We start from the raw sequence: 16,787 nt of genomic DNA, 5'->3' as shown, positions 1-16,787 counted from the left end.
GTTATTTTAAACATCTTTTCCCATGCATTATATATCATTCCCCTGTAAGCTTTAACCTAACTACAAGACCACCACATATGATAAAAAGAACCTTCTTTCTCTTTACATTTCCTACACTTATTTGATTTTGATTTGTACATCTTTGCCAATTCACTTGGTGTTAGATACCATCAATATAATATTTTCATATAGACTACTCCTTACTTCCTGAGCACCTTCTGCAGAGTGCTGGATGGTGACCTTGCAAAACACCTGCATCCAGGGCCAGATTGAGGTTTGATGAGGCCCAGTGGCGTAGCGTGGGTTGTCAGCACCCGGGGCAAGGCAAGTAATTTGCGCCCCCTAACCCGTGGATTTGCGCCCCCTAACCTGTGGATTTGCCCTAACCCCAGATGTTGCGCCCGGTGCGGCCGGCCCCCCCTGCACCCCCCACGCTACGCCACTGATGAGGCCCTCAGCTACTGAAGGTTATGGGGCCTTTTATATGTCCTGCTGTCCTTTGTCAACAACAAATTGTCGCTGGTTTTTGGTCAGGGGTCCCTTTACCTTTACCTTTATATGCAAAAGGTAAAGGACCCCTAACAGTTAAGTCCCGTCGCAGATGACTCTGGGGTTGTGGCGCTCATCTCGCTTTCGGGTCAAGGGAGCCGGAGTTTGTCTGCAGACAGCTTCTGGGTCATGTGGCCAGCATGACTAAGCCACTTCTGGCAAACCAGAGCAGCACACGGAAACGCCGTTTACCTTCCCGCCAGAGCGGTACCTATCTATCTACTTGCACTTTGTGACTCTCCCTTGCTGGAAACCACCGGAGGGGAGAGCTGCTCTTGTGCTCAGATTCTGTTTCCTGATTTCCCACGGGCATCTGGCTGGCTGCTGTGAGAAGAGGGTGCCATGGGCCTGATTCAGCAGGCTTTCCTAATGGCCCGTCTTTAAAAAAATGCAGATTCGGCAGGTTTCCCATCCCATTTTTGTGATTGATGACAAACTCGGAACAGGATGCGCTCCGAGAAAGCCAGCTTCACTGTTAGGCAGATGGAGGTCAGGCAGCCCCAGGCAGTGGTGTAGCGTGGGTTGTCAGCACCCGGGGCAAGGCAAGTAAATTGCGCCCCCTAACCCGTGGATTTGCGCCCCCTAACCCGTGGATTTGCGCCCCCTAACCCGTGGATTTGCCCTAACCCCAGATGTTGCGCCCGGTGCGGCCCGCCCCCCCTGCACCCCCCACGCTACGCCACTGGCCCCAGGCAGCTAGTTCTAGGTGTTATATGAAAGGGCAGCGCCATGTTTCATTTACACTGGTTGCATTTTTACTGCTGGGGGCGGTGTGTGCATGTGTGGCGCGAGAGAGAGAGAGAGAGAGAGAGAGAGAGAGAGAGAGAGAGGTGCTTGTGGGATTCTCTGCCAAAATGAGTTGGCCCAAGCTGGGTACTCTTGCATTCTGACATTCCCTTTTTCACCTTGGCTTGGCGGTGCTAGGAGCACCCTCAGCTCTTGGCCTGGCTTTGCTGGGAACTGCAGGATGTGGAGGAGGACGAAAATGCTTGCTTTATCTGCTCTACCCAGCAAAAGAGAGTAGCATTGTATGAGCGGCTGAGCGTGCAATCTGGAAAGTCCCTGTGCCCAATTTCCCCAGCGACTACTAACCCCCCTGCCTTCGCTCTCAGGAGCAGAGAGCCTTTAATTCTCAACAGCAGACACACCTCGTTCATATCTACAAGTCTTTTGCAACTGCTGTAGGTCATTTATTTTATTTGATACAATTTACATCCCGCTTGATTGCGATACCAAACAAAGCTCAAAGCGGTTTACGAAAGAGAGAGAGAGAGAGATAGCAGTAAAAACAGTTATCTATTGAAAACATTCCATCAAAAATAAATCAGCAATAAGGTAAGTGCAGACTGGAAAACCTGTTGACGTTCTACACCTTCTGGGTAAACTTGCCGAAACAGAAGTGTTTCTAGCAGGTGCCAAAAAGAGTATGGCAAAGGCGCTTGGATGTCAATAGGCAGGGAGTTCCATAGGCTCTGCCACATGAAAAGACTGAATTCCTGCAAACGTGTCATTTGGAGCAGTTCCAGTTCTGCAGTGTTTGACAGTTCGTCAACCTGGCTACCCCTCCAGATGTTCCTGTATCCCAAGTCCCATCACCCCACTGACCACTGGCCATGCTGGTTTGTTATGTACTGAGCTGAATAGGATCCAAATTGCAGCAGTCTGATTGGTCCTAGAACAACAGGATTCAGAATTCAGCAGTCTGATTGGTCCTAGAACAATAGGATCCAGAATGCAGTAGTCTGATTGGTCCGCTGGAGCCACCCAATCCAGCTCCAGGTGGAAGTGAATCTGCAACCTGCTTGGCCTACAGGAGAATCCCGGAATCAGCCAATCACGTGGGGCCCATTGTGTAAATAATGTATATAAAGCAGACATTTCGGGGGAACTGCCATTCCTCACTACTATGAGCTGGATAAAGAGCATGAACTCCACCCTTGACTCCGAGTATATTTCATGGTTGACGGGAGATGTAGTCTCCCCCCCCCCCGGGTCCCAGTGGCGTAGCGTGGGTTGTCAGCACCCGGGGCAAGGCAAGTAATTTGCGCCCCCTAACCTGTGGATTTGCGCCCCCTAACCCTAACCCCCAGATGTTGCGCCCGGTGCAGCCGCCCCCCCCTGCACCCCCCACGCTACGCCACTGCCGGGTCCTGCCAGGCTCCCCATGGCCCCGCCTTTTTAAACCAGCTCCCTAGGGCAGGTCCGGCCTCAGAATCAACGGCAACTGACCGGAGGCCGAGGGATCAAGACTGTTGATCCGTGGTTACCCCATTGCCAAATATGTTTGCAGGCCAACAACATGTTGAGGAAGGGGGCCGATTGGCAGCTCTGAGCGCAGCCCATTTCCCCTGTCATCCGGGAAGTGAGCCTTAAATGGCAACAAAACAGCCGTCGGGGAGATTGGCCAATGAAGGTCTGCTCTTGCACAGAGTGAGAAAAAAGGAAACAGGAAACTGTGGGGCAGAGAGAGAGGTCTGTGGCAAGCAGAGGGGAGCCTTGCCTGGAATCTGCATCAGGCCCCCAGCGCACCCCACCCCTTAGGTTCCCCCACTCAGAAACTGATGGTGAGAGTTCCCTTTTGGGCCTTCGTCGCCCAAGATGATGTCTCTGCAACCCTGTGGCTATTCTGCAATTTGGGTTCAATCACGGGCAGAATTTGCACCGCACGATGCACTTCTAACAGGCCATGCAATCAGCAGGTTGTGCCGTTTCGACTTTCGAACTTCTTTCTCAGCAAGGAAATTTGGTGAGAAAAAGGCTTGGTGCGTGTCACTGTCAGGTTCTGGGGATTTTGGTCCTGATAGAAATGGTAAATGTTGCTAAAGAAGGTGTCGGCCGCTGTCCCAAAAATCAATTTGATGATGCCAGTGTGGATATAGTGTCAAAAGAATTGGTCTTGTGTATGACTGGCAGCCTGGAGGGTCATTGCAAACTCGGTGGGAAACAGCCCCAAAACTGGACTCTTTGTACTAGGTAAAGGTAAAGGGACCCCTGACCATTAGGTCCAGTCGTGACCGACTCTGGGGTTGCGGCGCTCATCTTGCTTTACTGGCCAAGAGATCCAGCGTACAGCTTCCGGGTCATGTGGCCAGCATGACTAAACCGCTTCTGGCGAACCAGAGCAGCGCACGGAAACACTGTTTACCTTCCCGCCAGAGTGGTACCTATTTATCTACTTGCACTTTGTGCTTTCGAACTGCTAGGTTGGCAGGAGCAGGGACCGAGCAATGGGAGCTCACCCAGTCGCGGGGATTTGAACCACTGACCTTCTGATCGGCAAGTCCTAGGCTCTGTGGTTTAACCCACAGCCGCACCCATTTTTTACTACTCACTGGCGAATATAGCTACAATGGATACAGTTATGAAAAACATGGGGAGTTTGACAAGGACTAAAACCTCCAGACACTTTTAATACCATTTGGCATTCCTTTATTACATACACAGCGGAACCAACATTTTCAATACAACTCAGGTCACAAGTCTGGCAAATCTGGAACTGTTCTTAATCAGCTAGTGCAAATTTTCTTCATGTGAAGACAATACTTATTCTCACCTTTTTCTTTCATGACTTGGTTCTTTCAACTCATGTGCAACTGTAGTTATTCTACGTGCCAATTTTTCCTTCTGTTTCTCATCTTTTTGTTTTCATCTATTGTTATAAGTGGTCTCTCTCTTTTATATGCATTACAAAGGAAGCGAAACAAAATATTTCAAAAAACCAAAACCAAAAACCCAACAAACCAATTGCTTGACATGATGTAATACAACCTCGCCAAAGACAAATCCAAAAGGTGGTATTCAGCTTAGCTTCACACAGCACAGATCTGGTGAAATTAATGGACCTAACTTAGGCACCCTTTTAATTTCATTGGGTCTCCTCTGAGTAAATCACAGTTGACCCCTCGGTAAAGAGCGGGCATCATATAACCTCCTTGTAAACGCCATGCAAACAACTCAAGGAACAGGCTCTCTGGGACTACAAGTGGGGTCTGCAACAAATTGTTGCGGCGCATAAGGAGCCAGCTACACTTTGCTCTGGGATACTCAGGCAGCCTCTCCAACGAACAGTAATCATGATTTCAGTTTTTGTTCCTAAATATTTTTAAATGCTTTTATGAAATTTTATCCCTCTAGCCCAAACGACAAAGCAGAACTTCATGAGACAAGACACATGTAAACTAGACGAGGCCAGGCCTGCGATATCACATTCATAAGAAGAAATTGCTCTCAGGGTTATCAGTCTCTGTGTTTCTATCCTGCTTTATATTTTTAAAGAAATCTCTCTCTCTCTCGCTTTTTATAAATTTTTATTCATTTTCACTTTTGATGTTTATCATCATACACAAATCATTTTACAAGTAGGATTCTCCGCATTTTCATTTTTGCTTTTTTTAAAGTTTTATTCATTTTCACTTTTGACGTTTGTCATCGTACACAAATCATTTTACAAGTAGGATTCTCAGAATCCTGGCACATCCTTCCACCCCTCCGCGGTTTCCCCAGATATTATTTTCACACTGCATCCTATCATTTCCCCATATTTTCTTAAATCTCAATATTTATCATAATTCTCGCTTCACTGCAAGTGTTTCTAAAACCCTGTCAATGTTTTCAGTCGTTTGCAATGTTTTTACAAGTAACTTATAAAATTTCCCCATTCTTTATTAATTCCATTGTCCTCTCGATCCCTGATTTTCCCAGTCATTTTTGCCAATTCGGCTTAGTCCATCGTCTTTATCAGCCATTCTTCTTTTGTAGGTAAATTGCCCTCCTTCCATCTTTGGGCAAGAAGCATCTGTTTAAAGAGAATAATCTCAAAGACGTTTACAACAGTGAGCACAAGATTGTTGTTGTGCAAGAGCACAGTGGCCCTTTGTACACAGCAAGCGTTGCACAGATTTCATCAAATAAATGATGAAGCTGGTTATCCGGGTGTTTGAGATAAGATACAGATAGGTGTCGCCAGAAGTGAGAGAGCGAGAGGCCCATGTGACTCAAGATATACAGAATCACAAGCCTGTAACTGAAGCCATCGGAGGCACAAGGAAACCAAGAATAAAAAGCTCTATATTAAATCAGCAAATGCACTTCTGAAAACCTCAGAGGTTCCCCTGAACCTGCTCTTTGTGCATGGACCAGGCCATTTTGGCTCCAAGAGGATCAACACCTGAATAATTAGTTTGATGATGATGATGATAATTAATAATAATTTGCTATTATTTCTACCCCACCCATCTGGCTGGGTTTCCCCAGCCACTCTGGGCAGCTTCCAACAAAAGATTAAAATACATTAAAACATCAGTCATTAAAAACTTCCCTAAACAGGGCTGCCTTCAGATGTCTTCTAAATGTCAAATAGTTGTTTATTTCCTTGACATCTGGTGGCAGGGCGTTCCACAGGGCAGGCGCCACTACCGAGAAGGCCCTCTGTCTGGTTCCCTGTAACTTAGCTTCTCGCAGTGAGGGAACCACCAGAAGGCCCTCGGAGCTGGACCTGAATGTCCAGGCAGAATGATGGAGGTGGAGACGCTCCTTCAGGGATACTGGGCCAAGGCCATTTAGGGCTTTAAAGGTCAACACCAACACTTTGAATTGTGCTCGGAAACGTACTGGGAGCCATTGTACCTCTTTCAGGACTGGTGTTATATGGTCTCTGCAGCTGCTCCCAGTCACCAGTTTAGCTGCCGCATTCTTGATTAGTTGTCGTTTCTGAGTCACCTTCAAAGGTAGCCCCACATACAGCGCATTGCTGTAGTCCATGCGGGAGATAACCAGAGCATGCACCACTCTGGCGAGACAGTCTGCGAACAGGGAGGGTCTCATCCTGCATACCAGATGGAGCTGGTAAACAGCTGCCCTGGACACAGAACTGACCTGCGCCTCCATGGACAGCAGTGAGTCCAAAATGACTCCCAGGCTGCGCACCTGGTCCTTCGGGGGCACAGTTGCCCCATTCAGGACCAGGGAATCCTCCACACCTGCCCGCCCCCTGTCCCCCCAAAACAGTACTTCTGACTTGTCAGGATTCAACCTCAATCTGTTAGTGGCCATCCATCCTCCAACTGCCTCCAGGCACTCACACAGGACCTTCACCGCCTTCACTGGTTCTGAGTCAGAGATGCCAAGAGGGGTGGCTGGCTACCCAGAGGGCAGAGATATTACACCCTTAAATAATCTCTACGTAAACTTTTTGGGGGTGCCAGAGAGACCGTTTGCCTTCAAGCCTGATTCAGAAGGAGCACTAAATCTGAAGAAAGGCTTATTTAGGACAGGCTTGTATTTAAGGATTCCCCACTGCAATGTAGAAGGAAACATGGAAATTTCTCTGCTACCCGCCCCCCCTGAACCCAGCATACAAGGAAAAAGGAACCGCAGGAGGGGCTGAAATCTCCTTCCCCTTCTTTTCCCCACCCACGTTGTTTTTTTTTTTTTTTTGCAGGCTAGTAACTTTCATGGCCTTATTTACAAGGGTGATTTAAGACCTCCCGATGCACTGGGTTTTCGCTGCATTGATTCGCACCTGCCTTGCCCAACCTGGTGCCCTCTAGGCCACGGGTTCCCAAAGTGGGTAGTACCCCCCCCCGGTGGTGGATTACCTAGGGGAGCACCAAGAGGCAAGAGGATGTCAAGGAGGAGAGCGGGAATTGGAAATGGCTCTCAGGCATTGAGAAGCTGGCCTCACGGGATCAGGTTCATGCATTCATTCTAATTAATTAAACGACAGAGTTTTAATTGGATTTGGAATGCATGTGCAATTAAGTGTTACTATTCTGAATTCTGTTGTGTCACTATCTTCCTTAGTGGGTCGTGCAAACCGCTATTCTGGATCATGCTTTTTATAGGGTAGAGGGCACTGGGGATGAGTTTGTGGAATCGAGGAGCCCCAAAAAAGTTTGGGAACCACTGATCCGAACTACATATCCCAATAGTCCCAGCCGGCATGGACAACAGTCAGGACTGATGGGAGTTGATTCCTACGATTCTTTTCCTTCTTGTCCGTTTATGCCGTTTCCTCTGCTCTCGGCCCGGCCAGGGAGCTGCTGACGGCAGCAATCTGCCCTCCGGTTGAAGCAGAACAAGGGAAGGGCTTTTGAGAGCCTTTCGTAAGGCGGGGGTTATGTGAGGGGTTGAGGAAGTGCCATCAGGAATCGAGAGGCGCAACCTTCGCTATGCATCAGCCGGGGAACTGGCTGTGTGGAATGTACAAATGATGTACCGTACATTCCTATATGGGCTTGCCCACTCACAGGGTTAAGACTGAAGTTCCAACGCTGGGCAAAAGATTTTGGATATAATATCCAGCTTAAAGAATGGGAAAGGTTGTGGAATGAAAGGATAAAATTTACAGCCTGTAATGCTTTGAAAGAGAATATGATGAAAATGACGTCTAGATGGTATATTACACCAGTGAAATTAGCTAAAATGTATAAGAACAAATAATAAATGTTGGAAATGTAAAGAAAAAGAAGGAACATTTTATTATACGTGGTGGGAATGTAAGAAAGTAAAGAACTTCTGGGAAATGATATATAATGAGATGAAAAAGATCTTGAAATATACATTCTTTAAAAAACCAGAAGCACTTTTTACTTGGTATTATAGGCCAAGACGTTAATAGGCAAGATGTTAAATTGTTCTTATAAGCAACAACAGCGGCAAGAGTATTGTTAGCCCAGAAAAGGAAGCAAGAAGAATAGCAGACGAAATTAATGGACTAAGCAGAATTGGACAAAATGACAGGAAGGATTCAAAACCTGCGGGAACAGAGATTTACGGAAGATTGGAAGAAGTATATGAATTATTTGAAGACCAACTGTAATCAACAAATTACGCTAGCAGGACCAAGAAGTTTTGGAGAAATATACAAAGTGTTACAAAGTAGAAAAAGATAGAGATATTGGTTATGAGTTTGAAATGTAACAGGGAAAATAATAAATGCATACTAAGAGATTAGATTGGAAAATGTTCAGACAGGACTGATGGAAGTAAAAAAAAATTGAATAAGATGTAAAAGTATGTTTAATTACTGCTGAAAATGTTATGTGAAAAAACTAATATATATATACATATATATATATATATATATATATATATATATATATATATATATATAAAATAGACTGAAGTTTCAAGGGTTCGGCCAGGCAGTGGCGGAGGAAGGGGTGTGGGGTGTGTGTGTGTGTGTGGTCCGCCCCGGGTGTCATCACTGAGGGTGTGTGTGTCCTGTACACCACCTCAAAGCCCTTGGAGGAAAAGTCAGAATATGAATGGGATCAATCAATCAATAAGAAACTGATAAATAACAACGCGCACCAACTCTGCACTGGAGTTTCTGGAAACCAACTATCAACCCTGCCAGGATTAAGGATGACTTCCGCCCCAAGAGAAATAGCGCTTATTTATAAAGCCACCCTTATCTGATTGCGAAGGGATGCGCGCTACTTTGGCTGTGATAATAGAGGCAGATGCATCATGGGTAAACAGTAGGACATGAAAGGTTAATGGCGTCAAGGAGCTGGCAACTAGTCCCATACAGTAACTGGTATTGTTTAATTTTTCTGCTGAGATCTTATCGGTGGGAGGGGGGGGGTGAGGCATAAACTGAGCATCCCAAATAGTGCTAGAGGTCAGTCATGGCGCTTTGGTCAGCTCCCAGATCTTGATGTCTAGCCACAGAGGTTTATTTTATTCCCCAATTATCTTTTGGACTTTGGACAAATATCTTTCAGACCTTATTAAACTTAAGCTCCGGATTCAAGGGAGGTTTCGCCTTGGATTATTGGAGGGGGGGGGTGGGGAGAGGGGATGCAAAAACTACGATTGCAATGAAAATGGTGCTGCATTTATTTAATGCCTTCTGAGGTGCCCTAGGCAATTCGCAGAGATTCTCTCGCGTAATCCTTCCACCCCAAATTGTTTGTTGTTTAGTCGTTTAGTCGTGTCCGACTCTTCGTGACCCCCTGGACCAGAGCACGCCAGGCCCTCCTGTCTTCCACTGCCTCCCGCAGTTTGGTCAAACTCACGTTTGTAGCTTCGAGAACACTGTCCAACCATCTCGTCCTCTGTCATCCCCTTCTCCTTGTGCCCTCCATCTTTCCCAACATCAGGGTCTTTTCCAGGGAGTCTTCTCTTCTCATGAGGTGGCCAAAGTCTTGGAGCCTCAGCTTCAGGATCTGTCCTTCCAGTGAGCACTCAGGGCTGATTTCCTTCAGAATGGAGAGGTTTGATCTTCTTGCAGTCCATGGGACTCTCAAGAGTCTCCTCCAGCACCATAATTCAAAAGCATCCATTCTTCGGCGATCAGCCTTCTTTATGGTCCAGCTCTCTTCCATCCCTAAATGGTAGTCCATATTATTGCCCCCCCACACACTGTGGCAGGAATGAAGGCCAAGCCCCCACCCTGTGGCTTCGAGGCTCAGGTGAGATTCATACTGGGTATTGCCAGGCTAAGCCACCTTTCATCTCCGCAATCCTACGGTCTCGCCACAAATGCATGATGGGAGCCAAAAGGTAAGTTGGGGCACCTTGAGGTGCAATAAACCGTTTCTTATTTTTTTTAAAAAAATATTCTTTTTTTAACATATCATTTTCAACAATTATTAAACATACTTTTATATCTTATACAATTTTTTTTGACTTCCATCAATCACATCTGAAAATTTTCCAATCTTTTCCACTTAATTTACATTTCTTACTTTCACTATTACATTTAAATATCATAACTAACATCTCTCTTCTTTGCAATATTTCATATATTCCTCCTTACAAAGCTTCTTGTAGTCCCACTAGCGTAATTTGCTGATTACATTTGCTCTTCAAATAATTCGTATATTTCCTCCAATCTTCTGTGAATCTCTGGTCCCGCAGGTTTCGAATCCTTCCTGTCATTTTGTCCAATTCTGCGTAGTCCGTTAATTTTGTCTGCCATTCTTCTTTCGTCTGTATTTCTTCTTGCTTCCATCTCTGGGCCAACAATTCTCTTGCTGCTGTTGTTGCATATAAGCAATAAACAGTGTCTTTGTGGGGGGCGGGGGGCGTTAAGAGGTTTTCCACAACCTGATTCCATCCAGCTTCCCTGCATGGTAATCCAAACATCTGTTCGCAGGAAGAAACACTGAGCCGTGCCGTTTCGAAGGTGGCGAGAGCGCTGTTTTCCTAGGACTTCAAAAATCCATGGGATTTCTTTCTTGAGAGCCGTGCGCATGCGATATATTCCCAATGCTCTGCAAGAAGCTGCCATAGGGGTGTGGAACCTGTGGCCCTCCATATACTTATTTTAAAACTAATATTATTCACACCGCACCTTGCAGGATACAAGCTTATAAGAAACACATTATGCGGCTTTTTTTCTTTTGCAAACTATGCCTGCCTTGGCTTATAAGGAACAATGAGGACCCTTAAGAACATAATAATAATAATAATAATAATAATAATAATAATAATAATTTTTATTTATACCTAGCCCTCCCCAGCCAAGACCGGGCTCAGGGCGGCTAACAAGCAATAATAAAAACAAGTTGAATGAATACAACTTAAAAACAAGATTAAAATACAACAATTAAAATATTGAAATATTAAAATATTAAAATGCAGCCTCATCACAAGAGGAGAAAGGAAAAAGAAAAAAGAAAGAGGGGGAGGGAATCAAATTGGCTCCAAGCCAAAGGCCAGGCGGAACAACTCTGTCTTACAGGCCCTGCGGAAAGAAATCAGATCCTTCAGGGCCCTGGTCTCATGAGGCAGAGCGTTCCACCAGGCCGGGGCCAGTGTTGAGAAGGCCCTGGCTCTGGTTGACCTTGAGGCTCTCCGTGGGGCATACCGGGAGAGGCGGTCCCGTAGGTACGAGGGTCCTAGGCTGCATAGGGCTTTAAAGGTCAAAACCAGCACCTTAAACCTGATCCTGTACTCCACCGGGTGCCAGTGCAGCTGGAAAAGCACTGGGTGAATATGCTCCCATGGCAGGGACCCCGTAAGGAGCCTCACTGCAGCATTCTGCACCCGCTGGAGTTTCTGGGACAGCTTCAAGGGCAGCCCCGCGTAGAGAGAATTACAGTAGTCAAGCCTGGAGGTGACCGTCGCGTGGATCACTGTGGCCAGTGATCTGACCTTCCATAAGAAAGGTCGGCTGGATCAGGCCAATGGCCCTTGTTCTCATTGTGGCCAAATAGATGTTATTCATTCATTCATTCATTCATTCATTCATTCATTTCTTAGCTTTTCCCCAACAGGAACTCAAGGCAGCTTACAAATAAAAATAAGAACAGCTAAAACCATGGGAAACCAGCGAGTGGAACCAAGCACAACTTCCCTCTCTGCACCTGCAGTTTCCAGCACCTGGGATTCAGAAACATTGCTAGCTCCAACTGCAGAGTCAGGCCACAGCCATCCTAGCTAGCAGCCATTGATAGCCCCCTCCTCTCCCACGTGGATTTAGCCCTCTTTTAAAGCCATCTGATTGGCCACCCCGCCCTCCTGTGGCAGGGAGTTCTGCAGTTGAACTCTGCACTGCTGGAGGAAGTGCTTTCTTTCTTCTTCTTTTTTTACATTTTTACTAATTTTTTTAACATATCATTTCCAGCAATCATTTAACATACATTATTATCTTATTATAATATTTTAGACTTCTGTCAACTACCCCCGAAGATTTTCCATTCTTTATCACTTAATCTGCATTTCTTAATTTCTCTATTACTTTTAATTGTCCTTAACTAATAATTCTCTTCATAGTCTTCCTTGCAATATTTTGCATAATCCTCCTTACAAAACTTCTTGCAGTCCTACTAACGTAATCTGTTTGTTACAATTGCTTTCCAAATAGTTCAAATATTTACTCCAGTCCTCTAAGAATCTCTGGTCCCGGAGGTTTCGAATCCTTCCTGTCAGTTTGTCTAATTCTGCATAGTCCATTAATTTCATTTGCCACTCTTCTTTCGTCGGTAATTCTTCTTGTTTCCATTTTTGTGCCAATAATATTCTTGCTGCCGTTGTTGCATATAAAAACAATTTACAATCCTGTCTATTAATATCCTCCCCTACAATGCCAAGTAAAAATGCTTCTGATTTTTTTAAATAAATGTATATTTCAACCTCTTTTTCATTTCATTATATTTCCCAGAAGTTTTTTACTTTCTTACATTCCCACCACATGTGATAAAAAGTTCCTTCCTTTTCTTTACATTTCCAACATTTTATTACTTATTTTGTACATTTTAGCTAATTTCACTGGTGTAATGTACCATCTATGGAAGAAGCGCTTTCTTTCAATTGGCCCCAAATCTTCCAGCATTCAGCTCCGTTACCCTTGCCATGGGGCAGCTGCTCAGAAGGAAAGGGAGGGCAAGGGGACCAGCCTTGCCCTCTGTCTCTGGGAATCCTTCCCACAGGACCGTGGCCGGTGCATTACTCTTGAGGGGGCAGCATGTGTGTGTGTGTGGAGGTTCCTGTTGTCGCACCCCATCTCCCATCAGCTCCAGGCTGTCGGCAATAAAATGTCAAAATCCCACATAACTGGACCCTGTGTGCTCTGCTGCTTAAAGGTAAAGGTAAAGGGACCCCTGACCATTAGGTCCAGTCGTGGCTGACTCTGGGGTTGCGGCGCTCATCTTGCTTTATTGGCCGAGGGAGCCGGCGTACAGCTTCCGGTTCATGTGGCCAGCATGACTAAGCCGCTTCTGGCGAACCAGAGCAGCGCATGGAAATGCCGTTTACCTTCCTGCCAGAGCGGTACCTATTGATCTATTTGCACTTTGACGTGCTTTCGAACTGCTAGGTTGGCAGGAGCAGGGACCGAGCAACGGGAGCTCACCCCGCCGCGGGGATTCGAACCGCCAACCTTCTGATCGGCAAGTCCTAGGCCCTGCGGTTTAACCCACAGCGCCACCTGCGTCCCTGCTCACCTTGCCACTAACCCTGGAAGAACAGAAAAAGGCGCTACAAGTAAGAATTAGGATCAGAGTTGTCCACACACAGCCCTTCTCTCTCTCTCGCTGAAGTGCTGTTCCGTGGGCGCCATTCTTCCTTGCAAATCGTCCATGACAAGTAATGCGCTGGCCGTTGAGAGGTGGTGTTGACAGCTGCTTTCCTGCTGTGTGCAAGGATTCCACCCTGACTCGCTCCGCTGTTGTCGACGTTGCCACTTCTGGCAGAGCCACTGGTGCTGCCCAACTCCACTTCCGACAGGCCGTATGAGAGATGGAGTGGGTGGCGGCAGCAGGAATATCAGGCTTCTTGCTCAGAGCGAAGCCTCTCCCTCCCTCCCTCCCTCCCCTAATTAGCAGAATCCTTTATCATGACTTTCCAAACAAGGACACCTGAAAAACTGCTATTTATGCCTAGTTTACGCAGACAGCAGGTGCGCCTCTCCCTTGGGGCGGTTTCCTTGAAAACGGGGTGGAAGCATTCCTTCGAAACAGGTGTCATGGGGGGGGGGCTCTTTCACCAAGGCAAGGCGACTGATGCTGGGTGTGTTCCTGCAAGGTGGCAGAGGAAGGAGGCCAGGGAAAGATATCACCAGAGTGCCATGAAGCAAGCCAGGGTTTCATTTGCTCTCAATTAGCCAGCTACCTGGGACGCGGGGGGCACTGTGGGTTAACCCACAGAGCCTAGGACTTGCCCATCAGAAGGTTGGTGGTTCAAATCCCCACGACAGAGTGAGCTCCCGTTGCTCGGTCCCTGCTCCTGCCAACCTAGCAGTTCGAAAGCACGTCAAAGTGCAAGTAGATCAATAGGTACCACTCCGGCAGGAAGGTAAACGGCGTTTCCGTGCGCTGCTCTGGTTCGCCAGAGGCGGCTTAGTCATGCTGGCCACATGACCCGGAAGCTGTACGCCGGCTCCCTCGGCCAATAAAGCGAGATGAGCGCCACAACCCCAGAGTTGGCCACGACTGGACCTAATGGTCAGGGGTCCCTTTACCTTTAGCCGGCTACCTGGTTCCCTGTCCATGACATCATCATGGAAGGTTACAAGGAAGGAGATTCCGACTCAACATCAGGAAGACCTTTATGATGGTAAGAAGAGGTGTTAGACAGTGGGACGGTCTCCCTCGGGAGACGATGGACTCTCCTTCCTGGGAGGTTTCTAAGCAGAGATTAGATGACAGCCTGCCAGGGGTTCTCTACCTGAGATTCCTGCATGGGAAACCTGCTGCTGCTGATAATATTTAGAAGACTGTGCATGCACTTCCAAACTTCAGCGTGCTGTAAATTATAGCATAGACACTGAGGTAGGGGTCTTCCCTCCTGCGCCCCCCTCTCCCAGTTGACATCCATCACCAGGGCCTGCCCCCAGGTCTCAGGTTTGGGCCCTGAAATGCCAGGATCTGGGATGCTCCTGAACTGGCAACACTGGGGAGCAGAGGCTGACAGGGCGTGGCTTGCTTTAAGGCTGCCTAGTGAGTTCTCCGCAGAGGTGAAATTCCTAGTCATGGTGCGTGATGGAATATAGAGTCAATCTCTTGACTGCTTTTCACTCCCCTCATTCTAGGAGAACAACTTCCAGCAGCCTCCATCTCTCAAACGTAGTCCCTCCTGTTTCTGCAAGGCTCTCAGCGCTTGGGTTTGCGACAAGAGGGAGGGATGATGTCTTGGGATCTGCCTTGCAGAAAAGCATCCTGTGTAAAACTACCTGTCATTATTGCCTTGACAGGGAGATATCACCTAATGCTTGTTCCCAAATGAGTGAATGTTGCTGCTGCTGTTTTGTGTAGTGCAGGGGGACCAGCCTCTGCCCGAAGGAGCCTACAATCTAAGATTCCACCCAGGGAAAGCAACAAGAAGGGAGGGACAGAGATACAGGTGAAAGTAAACAGCTGGCGGATACGCTGACGGATTTACAGGTATTTTGGCTCAGGACTGAGCATACCTTGGTGCTGATTTGTTTAAATGCAAATTGCATCAGCTGATGGGTGGGGCGGGCTTGGTAAACATGGAGATGGGGGTGTAACCTTTCCCCTACCTGAGAAAGATCCTTCCTCTGAACCTGCTGTTTGCACTGGGAGGAAATCCCCCGCTGGTGCCTGATCCTGTTAATTATCGGAGCGGAGCTGATGCAATTTGCCTTTAAACAAATGTGCAGGTTTGATGCAAAGATGCCTTGGAAAGTCAGGCCAAGTCTAATTTGGCCCCAAACTTCCCTAGGGGATGAGGATTAACAGGTTGTGCCAAAGACTTCCTGAAAACCGCCTGATCTGTAAGAATGCTTTTACTTCTAGCACCCCGGTATTACAGGAAGTACCGAACTGCCCTGTTGAGAAAAGGGCATCAGAAATCAGCAATGAGATCTAGCGACTCCCCTGTGAAGGAAGGCTGCAGCATTTGGGATATCCCCCCTCCCTGTGTCATAACACTGGAACTTGTCGGCCTCCAATGGAGTTGCATGTTGGACGGACGCAAGGAAGTATTTATTCACAGTGTAAACGATGCAATTCACTTCCAGAAGAGGTAGCGATGCTCAAGTTAGATGGTGACGGTCACCTACAGGCTTGACTACTGTAATTTGCTCTACGCAGGGCTGCCCTTGAAGCGGTCCCAGGAACTCCAGCGGGTGCAGAATGCTGCAGTGAGGTTCCTTACGGGGTCCCTGCCATGGGAGCATATTCACCCAGTGCTCTACCAGCTGCATTGGCTCCCGGTGGAGTACAGGGTCAGGTTCAAGGTGCTGGTTTTGACCTTTAAAGCCCTATACTGCCTCGGTCCCTCATACCTACGGGACCGGCTCTCCCAGTATGCTCTGCGGAGGACCTCAAGGTCCATAAATAGCCACACCCTAGAGGTCCCAGGCCCTAAGGAAGTCAGACTAGCCTCAACCAGAGCCAGGGCCTTTTCAACACTGGCTCCAGCCTGGTGGAACGCTCTGTCTCATGAGACCAGGGCCCTGCGGGATCTGATTTCTTTTCGCAGGGCCTGTAAGACAGAGTTGTTCCGCCTGGCCTTTGGCTTGGAATCCACTTGATCCCCTTCCCCTCTATCCTTTCTCCTCTGATGGAACTCCTATTTGGGGACTTCCCTGGCTTTTTTCTGGCCCACGCAGGACCAGTCTGGATAGTTGACCTTGGAGAAGATTCGATGTTTTCATCCCCCAAAAGTTTTTTGATTTGAGTTTCTACTGAAATGAGGCTGCATTTTAATGTTTTATTTTAATTTTAAGTTGCATTTTAATCAATTGTTGTTATACTTGGTTTTAGCCGACTGAGCCCGGTCTTGGCTGAGGAGGGCGGGGTATAAATAAATTTATTTATTTA

This window comes from Podarcis filfolensis, assembly GCF_964270895.1.
Source record: "Podarcis filfolensis genome assembly, chromosome: 14".
Classification (NCBI taxonomy): Eukaryota; Metazoa; Chordata; class Lepidosauria; order Squamata; family Lacertidae; genus Podarcis; species Podarcis filfolensis.
The sequence above is the reverse complement of the archived record's forward strand: the minus strand, read 5'-3'. Positions refer to the sequence as shown.